The sequence below is a fragment of the Kryptolebias marmoratus genome, linkage group LG1 (genome assembly GCF_001649575.2).
Source record: "Kryptolebias marmoratus isolate JLee-2015 linkage group LG1, ASM164957v2, whole genome shotgun sequence".
Classification (NCBI taxonomy): Eukaryota; Metazoa; Chordata; class Actinopteri; order Cyprinodontiformes; family Rivulidae; genus Kryptolebias; species Kryptolebias marmoratus.
The window spans coordinates 13,825,092-13,835,953 of NC_051430.1; the positions used below are offsets into that span (position 1 = coordinate 13,825,092).

Here is a 10,862-nt window from a genome sequence, read left to right on the forward strand (position 1 = left end):
TGCGTGCACACTCAAACACAGGCCTCCAGTTTTGCCACAGGATGCTGTTTTCCAGCTGTTTAAACCACGGCTCAAATTAGCTGCTCAGCCATTGGAAGGAAAGGCAGGCAGGATACCAGTAATTACTGTCTGATTGGTAGACTTGCTGCAATTAGCAAGTTTAAGGCTTGGAGATTTGCATGCATATAAATTTACTGCAAGGTGCAAGTGCAGTAAAGATCTTTATATTGTTGTTCAGCTACCCACCCCAGGCACTAAAGATAAAAAAAGATGTTACTTTAGTTGTACAAATATGAAAAACGTTTGTAAAAACAGTGAAGAGTTAAAGAGTTTTATACAAGTTTCACTCCACAATTCGTACAAGTGCATAATCAAAATAAACATAAACAATGTGGAGGTATTTCTCTGTTCCCTATATCTGCGCTTCAACCCCTGCAGCACTGCAGAGACTCTCAGCAGTGGTCCGCCGTTATCATAGCACATTTAACAGGGGGCTAATCCAATCAGGTGGGATAACAGGGTTGCTCTCGGTGAGTGGAGTAGGATCAGGCGAGGGCTTCTCTGCTTCCCATTAGTGTGTGTCTCCCCAGCCGGGCCTATCCTAATCCCATTTCCCCATCTAAAGCCTTAACCCAAACAAGCACGCAGGACAATAATCTCCGGTCACACTTCTGTCGGCTGCCCTAGGCTTTCTGATGCTACTAATGGAGGGATACCAACAGCAGTGCCAAGAGACTGCCATCAGGACTAGATGTGGTTTAGTATTTGCCAAAGAGCCATAACCTACATACATATTTTTTTCTCTAGCTTCACTCCTTTGTTTATCTTTTTTATTTTTAGTGCATATCTGTTGGTGGTTTATGCTTCCTCCATAGCACCAAACACATCTACCCTCAAAGAGCGGGTTCAAGCATAAACCCTTTAATTTTTCGTTTAGCATGTCAGCTACGTCATTTCATAAACATATTTGATTGCGAGTAATCTTACTGTCTGTACTGTTTGTCATAAGAACTGTTTAAAATCTGCAAAGTGAAGAAAATGAGGAAGATAGGAAGTGAGTGGATCCACAATGTGCAGTGGAAAAGAAAGTCATTAGACTTCTTTTCAGAATTCAGGCAAAAGAAAAAAAAAAATGAAGAGAAAGACATTTTGGCTTTCCTTCCCCATCTTTTTGTCCCCGTCAAAAGCACATGTGCCCCAGATGCAAAGTCCTGATCCAAACCCAGGCTCATCTTAGACGCCACCCTGTGTGTCTCAGATCACTTACAGACTCTCCAAGGACCTTGGAAAAAACAGAGTCATACTCCATTCTTACATCTTCTTGGGCCCATGAGAAAAATGAAACCCTAACTTTGTAATGAATTACAGCAGAAATATGACCACTACAAACATTGGTTCTCCAGCTGTGAATTGTTACATATGGAGCACAATATAAAGTTTGGTTAAAACTGTTCAATGAATTTTAATTCTTGTAGAAAAAAACGAAAGACAAAGACTAAAAGGAATATACATTCTAATTTTTATTTGTGGGTCTTTGAAAATAAGACTTGCTCTTGACTTTATCAAACACAGTCTTTTCACACCAAGTCCACATCACACAGGCTCTAAAGTTCTCCCTCACAATCTTCCCTGCTCTGCTGTCAATCTGCCAATCTGAACAGATGGCTGTGGTGCTAAATGAGCATTGCTGCTCAAATATCTCAAACATAAACTATGTAGGTAAAACAAAAGAATCAACATCTGAGCATATTTCTACTAATTCTGATAAAATTATAAAAAACTATGTTACTTCAGGTACCTTACATGCTTCTAGTTGCTGATCAGGATCAAGTGGACTACAGAAATCAATGGTATATTTTTGGTGAACCCCCCACCCCTGACTCATAACCCCTTCTCAAGATTAGATACACTAAGTTTTCCCTTTTCTCCTGTAAAGAAGTAAAATATTCATGAAGTCATCCAAGCTACTTGAAAATTCCAAAAGGAACAAATATAAAGCATGGATAGATGTATAAACTCAGAGTCAGTTTACAAACTTGGTGTGCAAAGACTTTTGGCATTTAGAATTCTGTTGGTAACCTGTGCTTCCCTCTCCTCTTAAAGCTGAAGTAAATAATTTTGTAAATTACAATCATTAAATGGCGGTCTCTCACTGAGATGTGACTGTTAGGAGACTAGTTGGCTTGTAAAACTGCATCCTAGGCTGTGTACATTATTTTGTTCTTACCTTGACTTGCTTTGTGCCCACCTTTGTAGCCACCCCAACATTTATGATTTATTTTGCTGCAGCACACTTTGGAAACACAATCAGGCAGATTTGGAGCAGTTTTTCAATAATAATTAATTTTCATTAGCATGGTTTTTATAGACCTGAACATTAGCCTTGATTGTTTTCTGTCAGAAAAACACTGCTTGCCAGCTGGTTGCAGCTCATTGAGATACCACCTTGAATGACTGAATCTCCACTATCACCACCCGCTGGACTGGAGTGGAACAGTTTGTTGCTCAAAGTTGTGCATATTGAGACACACAAACAATCGCTGCTATTTGGTTTGTGTGGGAACTAATTTCCCTTTTCTCTAAGTGGTAGAACATGCAGTCAACAGGCTGCAGGAACTATTTCTTCATTTTAAAAAAAGAATTCAGGTATTAAAGCTTCAGTGAGCATTAGGTGAAATGTGGCTTTGGTAATCAATGGGAAGTTTGAACTGTTTTCTTTTTTTAATTTTGGTAATTTCAAATTGCAAACTTGTGAGGTTATGCAGATCTCTGAATCATCTATCAAATGTGCTTGATGATGTTGTCTCTGCTGTTGTTGATTTACTTAGCCGTCACTAATGACTGCATGATGATAACATCGCTCTGTTACTGACAAGCTCAGTCTCCAAAGTTTCCTTGAGCAAAAGAAATCATCAAAATTAGTTTAGATTGTTCCAAAAAATTGTTGACAGCTGTGGTACGTGGTTGTTGGAGAAAAAGTTCAGTTATCTAAATAATCAATGGTAGTCACATCCTACAGTTAGTTGATTGCAAATGCAACACATTTTTTCTAACCTCATCACTTTCCCTTCAATGTTTTTGCAGATTTAAATACATCTTAGCCACCATTTTATTCACTAACAACTGTAGGTAAATTTGTTGTGTATAGCATTTGTTGAAGAAACTGCTCATGCTTTAGCTTCAGTTAACTCCTATAAATCAGATCAAAGGCACTGAATAGCCAACTTTAAGCTCCACCAACCAGGCTGTTAAGGTTACAGATAAGGTTGGGTGGCTGATTCTACCATGTGAACAAAGCTGTAAATAGCACTGCCTTAGAACATGGAGTTGGAAGAAGAAAATAAATTTTTGCTAAGACTCATCTTTCTAATAAAAATATGATGTTGTCATACTTAATGCTCCTGATTGTGAAAAATTGAATTTTTGTACTGTTTAACTTCACTGCAGCATGACATTATTGAGATGTTTGCAGACAAAGGGGGCACAGATGACAATTGCTTTCTAATTATTTTTTAAATTACATTATCTTACAAACATGTTTTTTAAAGTTGTGAAAATGTGACAACATTTTGTGGCTGTATTTGGCTTTATTTTATTGGTTAAAAAGTCAAGACTGTGGATTGTTGTCTCCAGTGAAATGGAACAAAGACAACCTTTTCACTAGAACTTTTGTCAGTGACCTAAATCTCATTTTTACGTCATTTATTTTTGCCGTATACACAGTAATTAGATGGCATGGTAAATATATAAGATTGTTGTCAGTTGAAATACTAAGCAACAATAGTGGTAGTCTTGAAGTTTTAATTTATCTGCTTTGTAGGTGTCTTGACACAAAAATTATAGTTCTTTATATATTTTGGCTGATTCTCTTACTTTTTTTTATCATTTCTTTTTATTCCTTAATGATGTAACTTGATGAAATCTATATTATCTGTGATCTGTCCTTACCTGTTTCTCACCTTGCAACAACACAGGCTCATCTTAAGGCTTTTTTCCATGTCAAAGTTTTATTGAAAATACCCAGTTTAAGAAACATTTTTTTGTGTTTTATGGTTAGGAAGTCTCATCATCTCACACTGTTAGGGAATTGCTTTTGCCCACAGAACAGTGTGCTGCCTGTGGATCAATTTCCTGATGTTCCCTTTTCAAAATATACAGCGTGGTCTCCGTGGAGGTGACACCGTACACATGAGGGCAGAGACGGAGAAGGTGAGGGAGGAGGAGCGTTGGGTCCTGCAGGTCTCCACCTGGTGGGGTGGTTGAGGGCCAGCAAGAAGCCCCCACAGAGCACAAAGCTCTCCTTGTGTAAGATAAGCGCTGGGCACCAGGAGGGCCTTACGGCACTATTTTCATAATCAGAGTCAGTTTGTTTTCTTTTGGCCCCAGAGTCTGCGCCTGTCAGGAGAACAGCTTGCTGGCAGTGTTGGAGGCTGTGTTTGGTCGCACCGTTTGGGGTGAAAGGGGGTTTCTTGCAGGGTAGGTCAGGGGTTTCAGTGTTCCTCAAAATTTACCTCCTGGTTGACTTTATTTGTTGACTTAACCGATCCTTCATTCCCCTTAGACAGATTTCCAGTTCAAATTAAGTGAACCTCATGGTAAATTCTGACTCCACTGTTGAACTAAAATGTTTTGTCGTTATTTGTGAGTTATTCTCTTATTTCAACCACATCGGTTAGAGAATTATGTAATCTGTTATTGTTTTAGCCTTTATGGATATACTCATTGGAGTGTCTCAGCAACATCAGTTCCTCATCAGTATTTTAATGTAGTTATTTAATTGTTTTACAAGCAGCTCTATTGCTGAAGCAACTATTTGCCATGCCTGAAATTTGGAACAATTTAGTAAATGTTCAAATAGACGCAGAACATTTTCTTTAAACCTCCATGATACAAACTACACTAACATTTCTGTTTCTTTTTTGTCCTTTGGCAGAAGAGTTGTGGTGTAATATTTTGAATGTTTACAGTGAAAAACCACTGTGCAAAAGACTCAGAGTTATAAGAATGCTTTCTTGGTGAGGACTATTCGGAAAATAGTACTAAACTTTAATTAGAAACAGTTGCTTTAACATTGTGAAGATGACATGCCTCTAGCAAGTATTTAGAGTTGGCAACAAAGAAAATACAAAGAGGTACCATTAAAGGAAGAATTATTTTTCATTGTAAAAAAAAATGGCTGCATTTAGGAATCTTTGTTTTGAAGCTATTTCAGTTATTATTGAGCAGGTTTATTTAATTTGAATTTCTCATCAGGTTTTACCATTTAGAAATGGTCTCTTTGCAAACAGATTTCTTGATTTTCTTCTCTTTCCACAGTATGACTTGGCCCACCAAAGGTGGCTTGTCGCCAGGTCTCCTCTCAGCTCACCTCCCTGAAGACACCGGCTCCACAGAAACAGGAAATGGTGAGAGTATTGCACTGGTTTTCCTCTCCCTATTTGTATTCCCATTACTTTCTCATTCATTGAATAAAAAAGGGGAAGAAGCAGATGTTAAATATTGTGTAAACGTGAAAAAATGGACCTGTTCCAGAAAATAAACTGTACATTATGTTTTGACACTTTCTTTTAACTCATGGAGCAAAGAAGCAGCTTTTTGTATTATTTGTGCAATTGTTAGGATTTTTTTGGAAAAACATATTTCGGATCCTTTAAAGTGGATTCTGTGGAAAGGTTTGGAACAATTAATATATTATGTGTTGTAGATAGCTATTTGAATTATCTAATTTTGGAGAAATTGTTTATGTCTGAATAGACTGACATGCTAACAGCCTTTCAAAAATCAAATGGTTTCCTGCCGTTGTACAACTCCAATCTGAAAATTTTCAAGAAGGTTTATGCACACCCATTTTTAAAATTCACCTCATTGTCAGTTACTTAGAGTTATTTAAATGAAATGCTGTGATATCTGCAAATGCAAGTAATGACAACAGCAGCCAGCTATAGCACTTCCAGGAGAAAAATCACTATATTTCTGTCATAAGCCCGTAATCCAAAACTGACTTTCATGTTAAGATTTTTAATATACCAATCAGATAAACTAAGGTTGGGACTGTTATAGGACAGCAACGGTCCACTTTGGTCTTGGCCCCGCTCAGACTAGCTGTGATCTTCTCAGTTCATTCAGAACTTCACTCTTTTTTTCTAAAGTGAGGTTATTTGTTACCCTTTTCACTGAAACCTCATTTTAAAAGATCTGAACTATCCCTTAAATGCACGCCTTCCTAACTCTAAGTGAAACGAGTGAGATCAATTGATTTTTTTTTTTTGTTGTTGTTTCATGTTTTTTGTTAAACCAGAACATTGACTTTTGACTTCAAGGTCAGGTGTTATTTAGATGAAACAGTGATTTTTCTTTTCTTGGGGTTAAAAGGTATATTCTGCATCTTGTCTAAACCTAAAACTGCCAGAGGGTCAAAAGTGCCTGTTGTTATTTAGGCTGTGTTTTTATACCACAGGTGGATGAACATCTCTCTTCCAAGCACACAAACACAAAAACACACACAGACACAAGCTTTCTACTGTTTATACGTTACTTCACCCCTGGCCAAGCATGTGGTGAAGCCACCCAAGTCCAGTCATATCAGTGGGATCTACTAACTAGCCCCTGTGGACTTTGCCAGGTTTTTATAGTAAATTGTGGAGCAAAACCACAGCTAAGTCAAAAAGAGATAGGCTTCCTCTGACTTCATAGAATTCAGTGGTCTATATTTTCCAGTGAGTTCTTTTCGCTTTTGACTCTTTCCATCCTCTTCGTTTTCCCTCCTTTCATCCTAATTCAAAAATGCAGCTGGATGTAGCCCACCATCCCTCTTCATAGTTTTTAGCTCGTCTTTTAGCTCTTTTAAATTGTGTTTTATCGGTACAGCTTTTCAACCAAAGATTTATTATCATGAAAGCCTTAATGTGTTCAAGAAGTCCAAAAGTTCGCTGCAATAATAGTGCAGCCACAAAAATGTTACTCAATCACAGATTTTCTACAAACTTTTTTTCTTTCCATTTTACTGTTCTATGACTCATCCACTCAATAACCAGCAAAATATCATCATACCTCATTTTTTTCTGCGTAAAAGTTGCAGCGAGGTCTTGAGATAACTCCTGCGGAGCACAGATGTGGAGAGCTCAAGCCAAAAGCATCAATTCTCTTTGACAAAACTTAACCAAAATTTTTTGCCTGCGATAAGTAACCATGAAACCAAAATGTCTCTTTTTCTAGCTGTGAGATCTGCCCTTCAGCCGGGTAGCTTGAGGCGACCGCTGAGGCCTGATTGAGTGGAAAACCTTCATGGAAGCGGAGTTTATAATGGACAAAGAAGTTTGTGCACAAAAGTCACACACCATAGTGAGTAGAATTGTATAGATTTTCTTTAGTTTTGTGAGGCATGCAACCCAACACACTCCGAACTGTAAATGGAGATGCACAACGTAACATTCCCATAAACTTTCTTTGGGCCACATCGTACAGTGATACCATTTTTGACATTTCAAAACAAATACTTGAAGTGCAGAGCTCTAGTGTGGTTGCCAAGAACTTCTGAGTCCTGTGCCCAGCTTTGAGGTTGGGTAAAAAGGAACTAAGTACAGCCCATTTGTTCTGATTCCTAGGACTGTTTTCACCCTGTTGCTATATAATGCCTTTTAGTTTTACTTAATATGCAATAAATAGTGTTAATTTAGGACAAATTCTTGCATGTTCTTTTTCATTTACACAAATTGATTATTTAGCAAATTACCTTTCATAATTTAAAAGGTCATTTTACTGTAAGAGTAACTATAGCTGTCAGATAAATGTAGTGAAGTAAAAAACATTTCCCTTAAAAGTGTAGTGGAGAACATATAAAATGTGTCATACAGGAAGTACTGTAAATGTATCTCAAATATATTATTTTTAAGCGCAGCTCTTTGAGTAAATGTGCCAAGTTACATTGTACTAATATTAGTAAAAAATTAAAACACCATCTTACATGAATTGTGCAATAGTTGTTCATGCTTTCATTGTTTTATTCGCAGGAGACTGTGAAGTTTCTGAATATTCAGCGATGTAATAACACACAAAGGCAACAAAAGACAATTTTAAAATTTTAATGTTAAATGTCTGGAGATGAATGATTTTGTTTTCCTTCAAAAACCAACATCTTCGGGGAGCAAAGTGCAAATGGAACATTTTTTTCATTTTTTATGAGACATTATTCTAATTCTCTCATTATGTTGAGGTTGGCTTGCAACGGGCTTTTCATTGAGTTTGCTACTATAGTAACTCACACCCCACCCTCTCAAGTTTCTTCTCTTTTTGGCTCCCTCTTTGGCACACACACACACACGCACGCACACACACACACACAATCATGAAAACACGTACGAATAGTGTTTTTTTTTCATGTGGCAGTTTACTTGTGTAATGTGACCTGGAGGGGCGCCAGTGAGCCCGTGCAAGGTCTGTGGCCTGAGGCCTGCCGACACCTCTCCGCAGCCCTGTTGAAATGTTTATTTATAACTCTCTTCCAGCTCCACCTCCTTCTATCGTCTGCCAGCCGCCATGCCAATCCAAACATGCCGGGCCTCTCCAGACTGATCCAGAGCATGATTTCGGAAAGAAGAGAAGCCTTTCCTCCCTCTTTCCCCCCTTCTGTTGCCCAAATTCTCCCACCCTTTCCTGCCTCCCTGTTTCCCAAAGAGTGACACCTTGGGAGAAAACTGAGTAGACACAGAAGGGAGAGCAGAGGGAGGGAGGGATGGATGGATAGAAGAAAAGAGGGAGGGGGCAGAGGTTTACTTCATGCAGCATGGGCTGCTAAATTGGTTTCAGAGCAGCAGTTGGACTCCAGGGATGCACGGCACACACTGCCGACTAGCTGTGTTTGCTTTTGTGGGGTGTAGGAAATTTGATCACTATCCTTGTAGCCAGCCCACATCCCACCCATCAATACCCTCAAGAATGAAGGGAGCAATGAGGACAAAACCCCTCAAACAGCTAACAAGGATACTTCAGTAATAATAATAAACTTTAAGTCAGAGTATGTGAAGTGCATATTTCACTCAAATGTTGAACAGTTACATCATATCACATGAAGTATCTTTCTATCAGTAAGGAAGACACATGTCTGTGAGTCCCTGGTGCTCCCAAGGCTGAAGGCTCGCTAAATAGGTTTAATTGGACCAAGCCTAACAGTGCCATGCAGGCATTGGCAGACAGAAATAGGGCTATGGGGAGCTGCAAGGCACCCAAGAGACCTCGGGCACCACGAGTCTGTATGTTACTTTGTGCTGCTGTATGGTTCATTTGGTACACTCACAGTTTAAGACCACTCTGCTTACACACCGCTTTGTCCAAAGGATTTGTGCCAAATTACCAACACCAGTTGTTTATCTAAAAAAAACATGCTCATACAGCAGAGCCATGATTAGTTTGTTGCCCACGGCATAACTCTAGCTCCAATAAGTGGGATTTGTTTACCTCCCCATGACTGTGTGTGAGCCTGTGTATGCACATCTGTCTCGTATAGCTCTGTCTTTGTAAAAAACCCTCTTCCATGTCAGCTACCAAGGTCTTTGACATCCCTCGTAGCAAATGGTAAAATGTAACTCAGGCGTAACAAAAGGGAAATTTATATCATATTATTTCCACTCAATCAATGAAGCTAGTTTGTGATGAATAATATATATTGCATTAAAAATTTATTCAAGCGTCAACAATGAAAAAAGAATGAAACCTAAAGAATGGCGTATATTTGTACAGAAATTATTGTCCATGCAGTGTATAGAATTATAAAATGAATGCACCAGTCCTCAGTTCAGAATGAAAAGAAAATCCACGGTGGTGTTATGAAGGAAGTAGCTGTGATGCACGAGTCACTTTTGTTTTAATTATTGTAAGTGTGCTTGTTTTATGCATATCATATAGACACACAGGCCCACACATAAAATAGACCCGGTTTTTGAGCAGATCCTCATTTCTCTCTCAGACAGTTTGCTTGCGTTGCATCACTTGTCTTACATTGCATGTGTATATGATGACAAATCCTACATCTAATTTACTCAGCCTTTCTGCAGCACTGCAACAACCTCTCCTGCTGAATAAATGATCCTGCTTTAAAAGCCACCAAGTGTTACGTGAACCACTCTGCACACTTTTTGTGTCTCCAAGTATGAGTGTGCACGTGTCAGGACTTGTGAGGAGTTGATTGTGTTCCTGGTTGTGTTTTCCTTTATTTTTTTTTTTGTATATTTATTTTCTTGTTTGTGTGTTTGTCAGGAGTTAAGTCCTGAGGGAATGCTGTCTCCTCAGTTACCATCTCTCCTGGTGGTCTGTCATTAATAGTCTGTCTGGTGTTGATGATTTAGAGGCACTAAGAAAAAAATAGGATGCAGTTAGTTATATCAAGTCATAACCCATAAAATCATTTAACAACCTGGAATAATAAACACCTCAACAAGTAAATAAATAATCAGTAAATCAACGGATCAGGCTAAGTGACTTTCTTTTTCCAAGTTTGCCTCTGTGTGTGTGCCAGTGTGTGTGTGTGTGTGTGTGAGTGTGTGTTTGAGCATTTGGTGTTTGTTTTTCCTCTTTGTCTCATTTCTCCCCCCACCTCTCCGGAGTGAAGAGAAATTGAGAAACCAATCTAAAATCCATCAGGACTTCCCTGCCCACAAGCCCCTCTCCCTCTAACCCCCACCCCCCCGCCACCACCCCTCAGTCTACCCAGCACCCAACACACACGCACACACCTCGCTCTTGTTTTTTTGTGTTGCAGGCGTCTGGAAATTGGATGAGATGTTCGTTTAGCGGGCAGCTGGTCTGGGGCCGATATGAATTGCGTTTCCCCACGCCAGGAAAGGTCAAGCCCCCTCGCCTTGACGGAG

The 10,862-nt window shown here is 39.0% G+C and overlaps 1 long non-coding RNA gene across 1 annotated transcript in view; it reads left to right on the forward strand.

Annotated features, from left to right (window-relative positions):
• Window positions 1-10,661, forward strand: part of LOC108236499 — a 55,452-nt gene extending 44,791 nt beyond the window's left edge. The window contains exons 2-4 of the long non-coding RNA XR_001808600.3: window positions 5,317-5,405; window positions 7,216-7,341; window positions 8,505-10,661. This is a non-coding gene — a long non-coding RNA (uncharacterized LOC108236499). The remainder of the gene's footprint in view (window positions 1-5,316; window positions 5,406-7,215; window positions 7,342-8,504) is intronic.
• Window positions 10,662-10,862: the final 201 nt, after the last annotated feature.